A 17,280-nucleotide genomic window follows, 5' to 3' on the forward strand; every position below is an offset into this window, starting at 1 on the left:
CCAAATACAGTCTTCTGCCTTCAGTTGTGTGGTAAGTTTCCAGAGGTCCTAAACCAAGTCTAGTTTATATTTCTTTGTATCTCTGAATGCCTAGCACTCTAAGAGGCATCGTGGTCATCATTTCATCCTTAGAATCCAGCATAGTACCTGGCACATAGCAGACACTCAGTAAATGAATAAGTGCTTATTAAATGAATGGAATTGTTTGTTGATAGCGTAGCTGAACTGGCATGAAAAAACAAATAAGGGAAGGTGGAACAGGCACCTCTTGTGTTGTTGGCCCAGCACTTCACCCCCTCTCTTCCATAAGTTTCCTCTTTCTTCACCCCATCTTTACGGTTCCCACAGGAGCTGCCATGTTGTTTCATGACTCTTTGGAGTTATCTGACTTGAACTACTTGAATGAGTCCTTCCCGGGGATTTTTCAACTTGGAACCAGAGAGAATGTTAAGATAATTTCTTTCTAGTGCCCAAAGCTATGTAGATATACTGGTACATCTGAGAGCTGTTGGCCCCCCTGTTTTTCACCACGTGGAGAAAGGTGATGGCTAGCTAGAAGGAAGAATGAAACTAAGGAAGCGAGTGAATGAAGGCACAGAGACAAGAAGAATAAAAGAGAAACCTGATGGTCTTGGAGTTGTTTCAGTGGTTCCTGTGCCCCAGGCACATTCCTGTCTTTTGGTTTCACAGATGTCACATTATCCCTTACTATAGTCCCTTCTTTTGCTTAAATGAGCTTGAGTTAGGTCTCTGTCACTTGTAACCATACAAGTCTCAACTAATACAGAAGTGCCTGCTTCTTGGTAGATACTCCATAAAAAAGAATGGATGAATAAAATCTCATTATGTCACGTTATGAAGTTTTGCAAATGGGGTATTTCAAAACTTCCCATCCTTATTTGTGGTTTTAATAAACCCATCTTTGATATCCCTCCCAGAGCTAGCACAGTTCTGAATAGAGGGAAGGCACATGGTATACATGCAAGCTGCAATTTCTGGTAGGTTGATTCTTCATTTTTCATTTTCAGTGACTTTTTATCTGTGTGTGCATTTGCCGAGAATCAGATGCTTGGGGCTGCAATGCCATCTGTACGTGATGGAAGACATTTGTAAGGACTTTTTAAAGTGCACGTAGAGTAATGGGCTCTGAACAGCAGTTGGGGACTAAATATGAAAACATGAAAGGATATGGTCTTCATGAGCAAGGATGATGGAAAAGAGCTTTTTTTTTGGCTGCGAGGGGTCTTCGTTGCTGTGCGCAGCTTTCTCTAGTTGTGGCAAGCGGGGGCTACTCTTCCTTGCAGTACCTGGGCTTCTCATTGCAGTGGCTTCTCTTGTTGTGGAGCACAGACTCTAGGCGTGCGGGCTTCAGTAGTTGTGGATTGCAGGCTCAGTAGTTGTGGCTCACAGGCTCTAGAGCACAGGCTCAGTAGTTGTGGCACACGGGCTTAGTTGCTCTGCGGCATGTGGGATCTTCCCAGACCAGGGATCAAACCCGTGTCCCCTGCATTGGCAGGTGGATTCTTAACCACTGCGCCACCAGGGAGGTCCCGGAAAAGAGCCTTTGAACAGCTCCATGATAGACAAGATGGTGCTAGAGACTTACTGGTATCCACATTTTCTGAACTTCAAATCCAGGCACATGGCCCAATGCATAAGAGGGAATTTGTGGGAACAGTGGGAGAACTTATTGGATGTTGCGTCACCAGCTCCGCATCTCTGGTTACCGTATTTGTAGAGCTAATCTTTAGCATCAAACCCTTCTTTAGACAGACTGGTCTACTCATTGCCACACAAATAGGCCATACGGATTTTATATTTGGCACACTTGCTCACAAAATCCCTGGTGCCAGATACCTCTCCCTCCCTTACTTCATCTCCTTCTATTCACATCAAACTCATCCTCCAAGGTCCAGCTATCTATCTTCTCCAGAAATGACTGTTCTATCTAATCTGTCACATCTGGAATTTCATCATTCATTTTAAGAATGTTAAGTATGTGTGGTATAACTTCATTCATACTCCTCATTCCCATGAAAAACATCACTAATTGATATTGGTGCTCTTTCTCTCCAAGGCTGGCAAGAACTTCAGAATTCTTCTCCACATAGCACTTGAGGCAGCCACTGAAGGCTCACGGCAAGTGACGTGAGACCTAGTTGCTATCTCTGTTCCATTCCCTTATATTGTTATTTGAAGTTTCTGAGTGTGCTTGTCTTCTATCACCAACTGGGCTATTAAGTCCTTGAGGGCAGGGACAATAAAAGTAACAATAATAGCATCATAATAATATCAATAATCATAATAAGGAAAACAATAATGATAGCAGCAGCAGCAAATATTTATTAAACACATGTGCTGGCACTGTACTAACCATTTTACATGTACAGTTGGCCCTCTGTATCCGGGTTCCACATTCGCAGATTCAACCAACCACAGATTTCAATCTGGTTGGCTGAAATCTGCACAGATGTGGAACCCTGGGTATGGAGTATTTATTTTATATTAGGTACTTGAGCATCTGCAGATTTTGGTATCTGTTGGGGATGGGTGGGTGGTGGAACCAATCCCACATGGATACCAAGGGGCAACTGTGTTTTCTAATTTAGTCCTCAACACAATCCTGTGGAGAAGGGATTAGTCAGGTTTTTTTTTTTTTTTTTTTGCGGTACGCGGGCCCCTCACTGTTGTGGTCTCTCCCGTTGCGGAGCACAGGCTCCGGACGCGCAGGCTCAGTGGCCATGGCTCACGGGCCCAGCCGCTCCGCGGCATGTGGGACCTTCCTGGACCGGGGCACGAACCCGTGTCCCCTGCATCGGCAGGCGGACTCTCAACCACTGCGCCACCAGGGAAGCCCAGTCAGGTTTTATAGATAGGGATTCTGAGTCTTTTATTTATTTTACAAATTGAGTTTTTAAAATAAAAATTGTATATATTTTAGGTGTACGACATGATGATTTTTTTTGTTTTGGCCGCACCACGAGGCATGTGGGATCTTAGTTCCCTGACCAGGGATCGAACCCGTGCCCCCTGCAGTAGAAGTGCAGAGTCTTGACCACTGGTTGCTAGGGGAAGTCCCACGACAAGATGATTTGATACACATATACGTAGTGCATGCAGTAATCATACACTGCAGTTAAGCGAATTAACATATCTTCTCCCATAGTTAACTTTTTTAGTTACTGTTTTGGTGAGAGCACTGAAATTACTCTTAGCAGATTTCCAGTAATCACTATGGTATTCTTAACCACATCATGCTGTACATTAGATCTCCAGACTTATTCATCCTCCATAAGTGCAACGTTGTATCCTTTGACCAACATCACCCCATTTCCCCCACCTTCCCACCCCTGGTAACCATCATTCTATTCTTTACTTCTATATATTCAACTTTCTTAGATTCCACATATAAGTGAGATCATGCAGTTTTATTTCTGTGCCTGGCTTATTTCAGTTAGCATAATGTCTTCCAGGCTCATCTATGTTGTTTCACATGGCAAGATCTCCTTCTTTTTTTTTAAAGCTGAATAAAATTTCATTATATATATATATATGTATGTGTGTATATATATATATACATACACATACATACACACCACAATTTTTTAATCTGCTTATCTGTCAATGGACACTTAAGTTGTTTCCATATCTTGAGTTTAAAGATGATAAGTAACTTGTCCAAATGTACACAGCCAGAATGTGGCAGAACCAGAACCTGACCTCCAAACCTTTGCTCTTACCCAATGTGCTATATCATGTTGAATCTTCCAAGTACCAGAAAACCGTGTGCATCGTATTTGCTGAATATACATTTTTTATAAAAAAATGAGGTTCTTCACAAGAGACAGCAAAATTGAATCGAAAATACCAGAAGCAAATTCTCCTCCCCAAAGAGTTGGAGCATACTTGAAAGGGGTCTACTTCACTTTCCCAATATCCTTGGCTGAAGGCAATGCCATTTCCCATTCCACAGGTAAACACGCTTTGTGGAAATAGGAATACTAAGAATTGACTCTGGGGAGGAGGTAGGCTCTCTGGTGAAGAAGCAGCTCTGGGAGCTGGGAGCCTCCTGACAGATCCTCACGGCGGCCCTACTAACTACCACCAAGCCACTGGCACCTCCCTGGGACTATTTCCAAATCTGTAGAATGGTTCATTTGGACTCAATTAGCACTTTCGCAAAGTGTTCCCTGAAATATTAGCCCTACAAGAAATTCGTATACAACGTGGTTCTTGTCAAATGTTATCGGGAATTGCATTTCCCCTTGGGAGGCACACAATCCATATTAAAGGATCTGAGAAGACCAGCAGGAAAGATCCTGCTTATCTAATATTTAATTAATGTTTATTTAACCCAGTGTCTCCTAACCCATTTTGGTTTCACATAATAACTGCTAATATCTCTCAGAGCTAATACCCATACTTAGGTTAAAAAACAACTGGCTACATACTTTCTAAAGGTCCTTCCTAAAATTCTCTAAGTCTCAGAAATAATAATGTAACTTGACTATAAACTGTCTTTCAGTGAATTAAATGTGGAAGCATAGTTTCAAAATTTTGAGATTTCTTTGTCAGAAAAGTTTCGAGGGTGTTAAGATGACTTACCCAGGTTTAGCCGTTCATGCTGCCCTGTGAGTTTCCTGAAGGGGACAATAGGGGGCACTAGTGGACTGCAGTAACAGCCACCCCATCCATAAATAGCAAGAAGGAGCAACCATAGTTGTAGCAACCAGAGCTGTTCCTTTTCCAGCCGAATGGAAAGCTACTGAGAGCCAACTCTTCTCCCTTTTGGGTCTCTCTCCCTCTCTTTCCTTTGGAGAAAAAATTGGGAATGAATTAGGATAGCTAACACTGTACGTTTGCCCTTTACCTTTATACATAGAAAAGCATATAAACCAACTCTTTTCAACTGCTTGTGGCTGGTTGTGTTCACTTTGGGGCAACTACATGTGACAGTGGAATTTCTTATTGGAGTAAATGTAGAGTCTATGAGTTGAAAAAGTAATTCTTCTTTCCTTCACCAATTGTCTCATTTTACATAAGTTAAAAAAATTGTACAGGTGAAGAAAAGAACAAACTTCATTAGGATATAACAAGTTTTTTTCAATTAATATCTCTTTTTCTCTAAACTTTGGGTGTAAGACTTACACAGTAAGCCTTTTTAACGATGTGGCAGGCTGTAAGAGGCTTGGAGGCAAAAGGGTTGTACATAACTTTTAACTTTTTCTCACTTATCCCCTCTTTGTCATTTTCCTGTGAAGTAGGACAAAGCAGGCAGGCCTCCCTGTCCAGGTCAAACACAAGGGATTGGAGTTTCTAAGTTGATATTGTCACGTTTCCCTACAACTTCCCTCATTGTTAACTACACCCTCGTGCCCACGCTGCCCCTACACAGAACCCGCCGCTTAGGAAAGAAACTTTCCATAGGCTTACACAATTTTTTCCTCAAGAGAAAGTGTAAATAAGATTCAGGAGTGTAGCCCACAGAAACTAACAGAGGATAGAGAAATCACTTTCCATCAATAGAAATTCTCTACATTCCGGCTCAGAGGAACTCGGAGCTTGGAGAGTCCTCAGCTTTCACCTGATTTCATCCTTTGGTTGTGTGCACGAGGGGACCAGAATGCCCAGGCCCTGCAGGGAGGTGTGCCAGCCTGGCCGCTGCCTGAGCTTCCTCCCATTCCCTTGTGCTGGACCCCAAGCCCTTAGGTTCCAGGCAAGGTGCACAAGCAAAAGCCACACCCCTCCCTGATTCTACACACTGCGTGGAGCATCTTATTTTTGACCATCCCGTTCTTTTTTTAATATAAATTTATTTATTTATTTTTGGCTGCGTTGGCTCTTCGTTGCTGTGCACGGGCTTTCTCTAGTTGCGGCGAGCGGGGGCTACTCTTTCGTTGCTGCGTGCAGTCTTCTCATTGTGGTGGCTTCTCTTGTTGCAGAGCACGGGCTCTAGGCACACGGGCTTCAGTAGTTGTGGCACGCGGGCTCAGTAGCTGCGGCACGTGGGCTCTAGAGCGCAGGCTCAGTAGTTGTGGCGCATGGGCTTAGTTGCTCCGCGGCATGTGGGATCTTCCCGGACCAGGGATCGAACCCATGTCACCTGCATTGGCAGGCGGATTCTTAACCACTGAGCCACCAGGGAAGCCCTATACCATTACTTTCTGTTCTCAATTCCTGTTTTCTGCTACAACGACATTCAATCCATATCCTCTACGTGTGAAAGATTTTTTCCTATACTTGCTTCAAATTTGCACAGATAACTATATTCCACAACCACATTTGTGCCTGCCTTTCACAGTCATTATAGCAAGCAAGCTTTTCCTAGCATCTAACTTAACCCCACCCCCAGATGCACTGGGAGCCACCTGCCCTGCCCTCAGGGAACATGGAAAATGGCTACAACATTCCAGTGAGCAGCAGCTCCCCCAGTCCTGGTTCCAAGTTGCTTCTGTTAAAAGAATTGTCAATTCAAAACACATGCACTGTCATAAAGCCTCACTCCCATCCCAGACGCTCAACTCTGGGCCCCTTTTAGGGTGAGCCTGAAATATCACTCAGAATCAGGGCTTTTTGTCCAGACTGCAACCAGGATGGGGATGGATCAAGGCTTTTCTTCCACCCCCATTCCTGAGGCGAGCCCTGATCGGATCCCTTTTTTCAAAGTATAGTCTAGGGCTAACATTTTATGGGAACAAATACACGGCCTATTCACATTTGAGCTGTCGGCGACCAGAAAACAAAATTTCTTACATGGGGAATTTGGGCACCCTTTTTGATTCTTTGCAAACAGAAAAATCTAGCCTGGGAATCCCTTTGCAAAAAATGTATGTGCATCAGGCATCTAAAAAAGAGAATGCATAGCAGTACAACAACTTGCATTTAGGAGCAAGTGAAGGTTTTCAGAAAATGTATGGAATTTGGAAGTGAAAAACCTGCATGTGAATCCTATCACAGACCCTTACTAACTATGTGATTTGGGGCATGTTAACCTAACCTCTCTAACCTTGCATTCTCTTCTCTGTGGAATGAAAGTAATTATACATAACTCATACATACATAATGCACAGTTCATACATAACTGCTGAAAAGATTCCTGCAAAGTAATCCATAAAATTTTAAAAGATATTATTATTAACACTATTGGTATTGCTGCTGCACTAAAAAAGCCTACCTCTGATTTGAGAGAACAACCTTCAATCTTACTCCCTTAGGGCACACTTTTATTCTGGGTGTTTACCCTATGTCAGGCCTTACATGTTTTAAGCTTCACATATATTATTAGCTCATTCCTAGCAACAATCCAAGAAGGTAGATGCTGTCTTTAGCATCTACCTTTTATAGTTGAGGCCAAAAAGTGAAGCAATATACCTGTGGCTATCAGCTAATAAGTGATTGAACTTAGGCAGTGCATTTCCAGAATCCATCCTCCTGAGCACCGTATCAGTAAAGACTCACTTTGTAGTATGTAATAGAAACTCAAAATAACACTGATTTAAATTAAATAGAGGTGTACTTCCCTTTTATGTAAAAGCACAGAGGCTGGTAGTTCAGGACTAAAGCAGAGGCTCTGTGCCATACAGTGCTCAGGGTCCCAGAACTCCTAACATGTTGTCTCATTCCCAACATCTAAAACAGATGCTAGAGCTTCAGTTGCTACCTCTGCTTTCCAAGCAGCAGGATGGAGGAAAGCGTAGGATAGAACAGGGATAAAACACATGCCAGTTGTTTATTGTGGACTGTTCCTGGGTGTGGTCATATGACATTTCTGCTTACAACCCATTGATCATAACAGCAAGAGGGCTAGGAAATATCATCATTATTCTGGGTGGTTTTGTGACCCGTTGAAACTGGAGTGTTTGATTACTGAAAGAAGGGGAGAGGCAGTCAAGGGCTAGTGGATGTATGGAAGAGGAGTGGGAGATGGAGCTGGAGAGGTGGGCAGGGGCTGGGTGATGAGAACTTACCAAGACCCTACAATTCACCCCTCTAATCTTTGGGTTCATCTCCCATTTTAGCAGGTGCCAAGGGAAGGCAAGGATGTCCCTTGAAAACCACCAGTTATGGCCATTGACTGGACCTCCGAAGCCTTGTAATAGGCATTCCCAGAATACAATGCAAGTGTTCACCTTGGTGGTGGACTTGAGGCTGGTTCCTGTATGAGACCCATTAACTCATTAGGTTAAATCGGGGATAGGTGGCTTCTGATTCATGTCTCCAAAGAGTCCAGAAGGAGGAGGTGGGGTGGGAGGACACCAGCACAGACTATAGGCACTGAGTGGCCTTTGGCTGGCTTCTCTGATCCTCCAGAGAGAACCTAGATGCCACATGCTGGAAAGTGACTTCATGGTTTCTGAAGACATTTCCCATATGCTGTTTCTCCGGGAACACATAATGAGATGGTGGTAGGGTGTGTCTGCTCCTTATTTTGCCAATGAGGAAAGGAAGTCAGAGTCTCCCTGCGATATTCAGTAGGATGAGGTGAGATCTTAGAATCTGTTTTTTCACAAGAGTGCCAGGTGATTCTTAGGTTCAAGTAACTCTGAGAAACATCACACTCAGGGTGCTGAGTGATACTGGAGGGTCACGTCTCGGGAGGGTGGCAGATGAATCAGGAGACCATAAACTCCACGATTACTTTCAGGTGTGTCTTTCATCATTACTGCTGCATCTTTAGCTGGCACATTGTAGGTACTCAATAAATATTTGATGAAAGGATGAATGAAGACAAGGTTAGGTATGGAGACTTCTTGCATACTACTTCCCCCCAGTGTCCTGGAGTAATCCTAGAATAAGCTCACATTTTTACATGCTTAGTGCTGACAAGGCAGGAAATACATACTATTGAAACCTCCATTTAGAGACAGTAACCGAAGTTAAATGACTTGCCCAAGGTTACACAGATAGTAAGTACTAGAACCAGCATTCAGACTCAGGCTCGTAAATATCATACTCTCTTGTTTCTCTCATACAGAATAACTATTCCATGTCAGTAGATTTACCGTAGCTCAGACCATTTCCCACGAAACAGAAAAAGTCTATTCTGTAGATATTTAATGTAACAGCTAACCTAATACACAGATGTGCGTCCTGTCACTCGACACCAATGTTATAGAAAAGTTCCACTCAGCTCCATAGCCTATTTGCTCATATTGAAGTGCCAAACTAGATTGCTGGAGAGGAATGTATATTGACCTTGAATGTTTACTTTACTCATGAACACACATCTGTTTTTGTTAATGGGGATGAGGGCAATCAGAGTGAGCTCTCAGAAGCAGACATTCTTGAGTGGAATTCTCTCCCAGTCTGTGAAGTTTTATCATCCCTCAGGCTAGAGAGCAGGTTGTCAGTTTAGACAGTGGCCTGTTGAACCCGGAAGCTTCTGGACTCTTCTGTTCTTTCAAAAGAGGCCTTGTTTCTTCAGGGCCCTTAGCTGAAGTTGAATCTTAAAGGAGATGTGAGATTTTGTAGAGTAACTACATCAAAAGGACCCCAAGCAGACTTGGAACAGTAAAACGGCTCTGTGGGGGTCCCATCTAAAAACTCCTCTCTTTTCCAGCAACGAATTCAAAGCACAGGAGCTGACCTTTCTGATCTGCCTTCTCAGGGTCCCTTCCCCCTCACTGCTCCTTTGCCAACTTTTGTATCCACTGCCTCAGCTCTAGCATGTGTGGGGGAGGGGAGGTTGCCCATATTGGGAATGGTTTTCATTTCCTTCCTTCACTGGCATTCCTTTATAGAAGACATAACACACAGATTGCACAGGCAAATGTTGCCTTGTAACGTGTTTGGCATTAGCAGCCTTCGTGTGTTTTCTTGCAAGTTCTCCATTTGTCTTAGATGCAGGGCAGCTGGCCCTTATACTGACCCCTATAACACGGGCACATAGGCTGATGGGTAGTCCGTTAGTGGGTTTTATAGGGACTTGGCTTTTTCACTCAGCTGCCTTACCTAAAAGAAGGTTGGAAGACAGGACTATACGCTCCTTAGAGGCAAGCAATGTGACTGGGTTTGGGATCCACCCCACCACCCCAAGTGATGAGAACAGTTGACTGACTGAAGCTATATCCCCTGACATTTGGTAGAAAGTGCAGCTTTTTCAAAGAGCAGCGTATGAAAAAACAGTGGAGCTGGGAGGTGTGAATACAGAGGGTCTTGGTAGTAAGTCTGTTCATGAAGCAGTATTCATAGTCTGATTTTGTATTTCTTTTCTAACTCAATAAAAATGTGATTTTTTTCTTGGTTACAGAAGAAATATGATGACTTATGGTTCAATAATTCCATGTGTGATTTCTTAGACTCTTGACATTTATATCACGCTCCGAATAGTTACACTGCTTGTCTTCTGAGACATCTGCTCATTCCACTGGGAAAAGCATTTTGCAGTACATGTAACCTCTGGTCATCCCAGCCACCTCCCTTCCCCTCCCATCCCCCACATGCCACATTTAAGCTTTCTCAAATGATAACTTTGCCAAATCAAGGGAACTAGAGGTCTGCATCTTGCCTTCCTGTGGTGCTGACAGAACATGATATTGGGCAAACAACAGGTGGTTAAAAATTTGAGCAGGAGGGGCCCTGCACCGACTCTAATGCCCTCGAGGTAGATGGACCTGAATAAGACATGTCTAAGTGTGAGAACTGGACATTACTTCAAGGCCGTGGGAACCCAGATGGACTTATCTAAGAGAGGGAAAGGAAACTGGGAAAGATATCTGGTATCGAGCTTCCGGCCAATTTAGTCCTGTGGGGCACTCAGGCTGGATTTAATTCAATATAGAAAAATAAGGAAATACTATCATATACACTGAGTGTTATGTAAGAATTTTTAACTGTTAACAATACTTGAAAGAAAAAGTCAACCTCAATTTGCAAAGAAATTAAAATTTAAATGAGATTTTTTTCCCCTGTTAGATTAGTAAAGATGCTTTTAAAAGCTCACACTCGATGGTGAGTAAGGGTGCAGTGAAATGAGAACACTTACATACTTTCATTAGATATATAAATTGGTGCAATCCTTTTGTCTCATAATTTGGTAATTATTAAGAGGTTTAAATTTTGACCCAGTAATTCTTCTTCCACCAATTGATTATAATTAAATAATCAGAAACGTGGATAAATATTTATACACAAAGATATTCATGGTAGTGTTGTTTATAGTTGTAGTAAATGTGATGTAACACATTGGGTAGCAGTGCGATTCTAACAATAAGAAAATGGTTAAATAAATGACGGCACATCCTTATGATTTAATATCGAGGTAGTCATTTAGACTTAAAAAAAAAAATCATGGCTCCCTCCCAGATGAAATTAGATGTAGATGTGTGTATAAGCCAGCTCTTGCTGCATATCAAACTGCCCCAAAATTTAGTGGCTTAAGACAACACTCGAAATCTGTGGATTGGCTAAACAGTTCTGGTCTGGGCTGGCTGGAGCTGGATGGTTGAGAATGGCCTTGCTTACATATCTGGGATGGCTGTAATAGCTGGGACAGCATGGTCTCTCTCTCCACATGGTCTGTCACCCTCTAGGTCAATCTTGGGCTGTTCTAAAAGCACTAGGAGAGATCAAGCCCTAACGCACAAGCATATTTTAAGCCTCTGCTCATGTTACATTTGCTAATGTACTATTAGCTAAAGTAAGTCACATGGCTAAGCCCAGAGTCAAGGGGTGGAGAAACAGACTCAATTCTTGATTGGAGGATCTGCAAAATATTGTGGCCATTTAAAAAAAAATATATCACACCATGAGACTTGCTTTGGCTAACAAAATGTGAAAGCCTTGGGAGCAGAAGCTTTAAGAGCCATTGCATGTTCCCCTCTATTCTCCTTTCCTTCCTATACAATAGCCAGATACATTTGAGATGGTAGCTGCTCTGTCTGCCTCTGTTCCAGAGAGATCAAGATGAGCAGAGTCTCCATGTCAACCTGCATTGGACATGTGGCTTGAATAAGAAATAAACTTTTGTGATTCGAAGCCAGGCAACAAAGTTGAGGGTTTTTTTATTGCTACAAAATCTGGTCTATCCAAACTAATATGAAAATTGGGCAGGCATTAAAGTGACATTTTAAAAGAATGATTATTTATATGGGAAAGAGTTCATTATATATTATAATTCTATATAAACCAGTAGCCTATAAAGCTGGTATATATTCTGTAATCCTAAATTTGTCAAAACAAGCAAGCACACAGACATATATCCTGGAAGGAAATATATCAGAATGTTAACAGTGAGATTACAGGTAATTTTGATTTTCTTCTTTCCTCTCTACATTTTCTAAATTATCTATAATGAGTTTATATTATCATGGTGGAATATATTGTTCTTTCCAATCACTACCCACCCCTCCCTGTCCATTGTCAGGTGATCCACTGTGCCTCCTATGGGAGGATTTTATGTCCTTACCTCATTTGATTTGGTTTTGGTCATGTGACATGCTTTGGCCAATGAAATGTGAGTAAATATGGCATTTACCATGTTGCAGCAGAAGGTCTATGACTCATCTTGAGTTTTGGCCAGTTCTCTTGCTCTTTCCCAGACATGTCCTATGTAGAGGCTGGGTCCTGAAATCAGAAGACAGAACAAGCCCAGGGTATAAGGTAATAGAAAATATATATCTTCTCTGCTCCCAGCTCCTATCCCAGAGCTCCTAAAACCCTTGTAATTCCCTTAGTGATAAAAGCACTAGGAGTATCTTTTGTTCTAATATTTGGTCTTTGACCCAGGTTCCTGACACTGAGCTCCTAAATTCCTTGGAATTTCCTGGGTAATAGCAATGTATTTTGCTCTAATGAGGTGACTCTTGGTGGGGGGGCTGATCACCAGAAAGACCAAGTCATGATTAGAAGCTTGGGATTTTCAACCCTCCCCTCCACTCTCCAGAGAAGCGAGAGGAGCTGGAAATGGAGTTAATCATTGATTATACCTATGTGATGAAGCCTCCATAATAATCCTAAAAGTACAGGGTTTGGAGAGCTTCTGGGTTGGTGAACACGTGGAGGTGCTGGGACAGTGGCAGAGAGGGCGGTGAAGCTCCGAGTCCCTTCCCCATACCTTGCCCTATGCATCTCTTCCATCTGGATGTTCATATGTATCCTTTATCATATCCTTTTAGAATAAACTGGTAAACAGTAAGGGAGCTGCTTTCCTGAGTTCTGTGAGTTGCTCTAGCACATTAATTGAGCCCGAGGAGGGGGTGGAGGGAATACCTGATCTATGGATGATTGGTCAGCAGCACAGGTGACAACCCGGACTTTTGACTGGCATCCGAAGTGGTGGGGGGAAGGGGTTGTTTTGCGGGACTGAGCCCTTAACCTATAGGATCTGACACTATTTCCAGGAAGACAGTGTCAGAATTGAGTTGAACTGTGGGACATCCAGCTGGTGTTGTAGAACCAGTGGTGCAGGAACACCCCGACCCTCACATCTGGTGTCAAAAGTGTTGTGAGTGTGGCTGTGGTATGATAGTAAAGGGGAGACACACAAGAGGAAGAGTGAGCCTTTCCTACAGGGCCTGGTGAAAGCCACAGCCCACCTCAGCCTCCAGATAGCATGAGGAAGAAATAAACCACTGTTGTAATAAGTCACTGAGACTGAGGTGCAGGGTTTGTTAACAGAGCAAACCTTACAAGAAAATTCCTTGTTTTACTTTAAAAGACATACCTAAAAATATGGCCACCTGGGACTCTTAAGTCACCCAATTCTAAGTCCTGCCCATAAAGGATACTGCTGTCTTATTCCCACACCAGACTTTCTTCCTCCCTTCCTTTCAATTACAAGGTGGAATATTACAAAAGCAGGTTGTCCCGAAGTAAACTAGTTCACAGATTCAAAGGCTACCCCAGTCCTCTTATGACGGCTATATGACGGCTATATCCATTTTCGGGGGATGTAACTAGGCTTGTCATATCTTTGGACCCGAGGACAGGTAAAAAGGGAGTTCATCTCTTCCTCAGTAAGAAATACTTTAGCCCTGGTAGAGAGTATGGCATGATTCACAAATCACCAACCAGCACTGAATCCTCATCATTCCAAATTAAAATAGAATTGTTTCATCCAAAACCTGCCCGGGGATGTCCGTAAGCCACATATAGAGGGGTTGATCATTTACACACAATATACTCATTTATTCAAAGAAAGTGTGGCTTTCTCAGCTTTCTATAAATGATATAATCTTCCTTATGAGCCCAGCCTGCTGAGTCACAAGAAAACTCATGTTTAAGTATCTCAGCATCCCCTCCCTGTCTTCTCCAGAATGCCTGGAAGTAACAAGCATTTGCTTATTGTGTCGCTGTGGAGGTGGGCAGGTGAAAACTTGGATCCCATGCTGCTCCTTGCATCTTCACTGTCTTTGAAGAATGATTTCCCTATGTACCTAGTCATTCCTCCCTCTGCTAGCACCTTCTGCAGACAGCTGGGGATAGAATACTCCAGGTCTGCTGTTTCTCCATTCGTCAGGGCCTGGAGTCCTCCTAGTTAATTTGCCTCATCTCAGCTCTCTGGGGTTGTGTGTCTCTTTGAAGAATGGCTGGGATTTCCATTTGATTGCCAGCTCAGGTGGTCTGCCCTGCAGTCCCCACACTTTGGTCACCCTCTGCTGAGCTTGCCAGCAGCACCATCGACTACCTTCTGTGCCTTTCACTGGACCCTGGAGGGTACTTCTTGATAATCTCCATGCCAGATGGGAACTGGGGACAGCTGGGCTTAGCCATGTCCCATGTGGCAGCCCAGATTGGTAGAGGGGGGACTCTGTTTCATTCCAATTGCTGGCCTTATGCAGAAGAGAAGGATGTGAGCTAGACTTCCGCCCTTGGCCTTGCGTGAAGGTCATGGAAGGAAGTGGGCCACAGCCCAAGGATTGGAAGTGAGGGTTCAGTGGGCTCCTCGAACTGAAGGAAGATTCGCTTCTGCTTCTCCAAGAGCCATGCTTGGGCCATGTTTGGGAGCATATTTCCCATCTGTTTTTCATTCCCCCAGCATAGAATGTGGGAGGCCAGGATCACACAACATTCCCTTCTCATTCCCGGGATGCCGCTAAACTCCCTTCCTTGAATTTTTTGTTCCCATCCATGCCGAATTACTTGAATGGCTCCCAGCACACACCATGCTATTTCATACTTCTGAGCCTTTGCCCGTGCTGTGTTCTCTGCCCAGATTGCCCTTCCAACACCCACTTTTACTCAGTCCCCAAGACACTGCACAGGACTTTTCGTCCAAGATGCTCACTTGCCCCTTGGCAAGGTGCACGATGAACTTTTTCAAAGAGATCTGTTGTGTGTGTCTTTATCACAAGAATCTAAGGTGCTGAGGGGATGACGTCTCATCTGAGGCATCTTTATTTTCCTGAGGCACAGAAAAAATGTTCAGTAAATGTTGGTTTAAAAAATTAAGCTTTGGGCTTCCCTGGTCGCACAGTGGTTAACAATCCACCTGCCAATGCAAGGGACACGGGTTCGATCCCTGGTCTGGGAAGATCCCACATGCCGTGGCGCAACTAAGCCCCTGCACCACAACTACTGAGCCTGTGCTCTAGAGCCCGTGAGCCACAACTACTGAAGCGCGCATGCCCTAGAGCCTGTGCTCCTCAACAAGATAAGCCACCGCCATAAGAAGCCCGCGCACTGCAACGAAAAGTAGCCCCCGCTCACCACAACTAGAGAAAGCCCACGTGCAGCAACAAAGACCCAATGCAGCCAAAACAAACAAACAGATAAATAAATACATTTTAAAAAATAAAAATTAAACCTTTAGTAAAGAAGACACTGTATCTCTCTGTATTTCTTACAACTGCATGTGAATCTACAATTATCTCAAAAACAAAACAAAACAACCCAAACCTTAATGAACAGGGCCAGTTATTCTCTAAAGCTCCCTAGTTACCCCTGGGAGAAGATCAGTCTGAAGGAAGTCCAAGGGCTTTATGAAGTTGCCATTTCCAAATGGGGGATGGATGCTACAAACTATTTAGTAGTCAGGTGCCCTGTACCCCACTTGCCCTCAGACCTATCAAGTCCTGAAGGGCTTTGAGTTGAGCACATACAAATTATACCTATTATAAAAAGGAGCCCTTTCAGGTAGGTGAATTAGGAAAAGTGGTCTCCTCTAGGCTTTGTAGGTAGACAGTGTCTGTGTGAGGAACCAAAGTATGGCATCCCGCCCTCGGGTACTTGCACCCACACAGACTGAATCAGGAGTAAAGGCTACATTTCACCACCATCCTTCCCCTCAGCCCTGCACTCGTGTGTAAGGCCTCACCTGAACGCAGCGGCCCCCGCCTGAGTATTTGCCATCTCACTTCAAAGGGCTGACAGCTATGTTTCTACCCACTTGCTTATGTTGAAACATTCCTTGTGTGTGTAGCAAAAACTTAATTTTTTTGTTAATTTTCTTAAATGAGTCAATGTAAGTAAAGAGTGTGTGGTTCATTCTTCACAAAAATTAGTTCATTCTCCACAAACATCTCCTCCTTTGGGGTTTGTTCCTAGGGGAAGTTTTTGTCAGATACACTCTTTTTTCCCCTGGAGAGTGAAAATAAGGGTCCCCCTCTACACGCAGCCCTCCAGGACTTTGATAATCAGGCAGAAGTACACATTTTCACTAAGACTGTAATCTGCTGCGTGGAGCGGGGGTGCAATTACGGCCTGTCAGAGTCCCCTCTTGCCTTATGTGTCTGTAAGTGTATTTGCATCTGTTATCGCCTTTGATTTCTTTTTCACAATGCTGTGAGCTCCTTGTGTGTTCCTCACACCTGCATGCTGTCGTGCCAAAGTGGCACAGACACACATTTTACTGGTGACACGCAGCAAGAAGCAAAGCATGGTTTCCTGAGGAAGCCTCCATGAAGAGAGGCAGGAGAATGCATTGGTACCCTGGGCTGCCACCATCCGACAGAGAGAAGTGTGCTTGATCGACCAAAGCTGAGTGCACACTGGAAAGGGCTTCAGGGGAAGCAGCCCACTCTGTACTGCTCGACGGATTTATAGGAAAAGCATGGCAGAGAAGATCTGGTGTAGTATGTAATATTGGGCATTTCCTGGTTGAGGAAGCAGTCTTGTTCAAAGGCAGAGCCTCCAGAGCTCAGCCCCTGGCATGAGGCTGTTCTTCCCTCAAGTGAACACAGACCCTCTCAGCCAGCCTCTTGCCAAACTACCGCAAGCGAGGCTGGGGTTGTCTCTCCTGGCACCAAGTAGGTAATTGGGCACTCAGTAAGCGTTGAATGAATAGAACTATTATTGTTAGGAGGAAACTCGTGTTGATTTCATCTAAATTTGCTCTCCTCC

At 43.7% G+C, this 17,280-nt stretch overlaps 1 protein-coding gene across 1 annotated transcript in view; it reads left to right on the forward strand.

The window, feature by feature from the left end:
• DRAM1 (DNA damage regulated autophagy modulator 1) overlaps window positions 1-17,280 on the forward strand; it is a 90,600-nt gene that overhangs the window by 57,588 nt on the left and 15,732 nt on the right. The gene's annotated exons all lie outside the window — the stretch shown is intronic.

This window comes from Pseudorca crassidens, chromosome 11 (assembly GCF_039906515.1).
Source record: "Pseudorca crassidens isolate mPseCra1 chromosome 11, mPseCra1.hap1, whole genome shotgun sequence".
NCBI classification, from domain to species: domain Eukaryota; kingdom Metazoa; phylum Chordata; class Mammalia; order Artiodactyla; family Delphinidae; genus Pseudorca; species Pseudorca crassidens.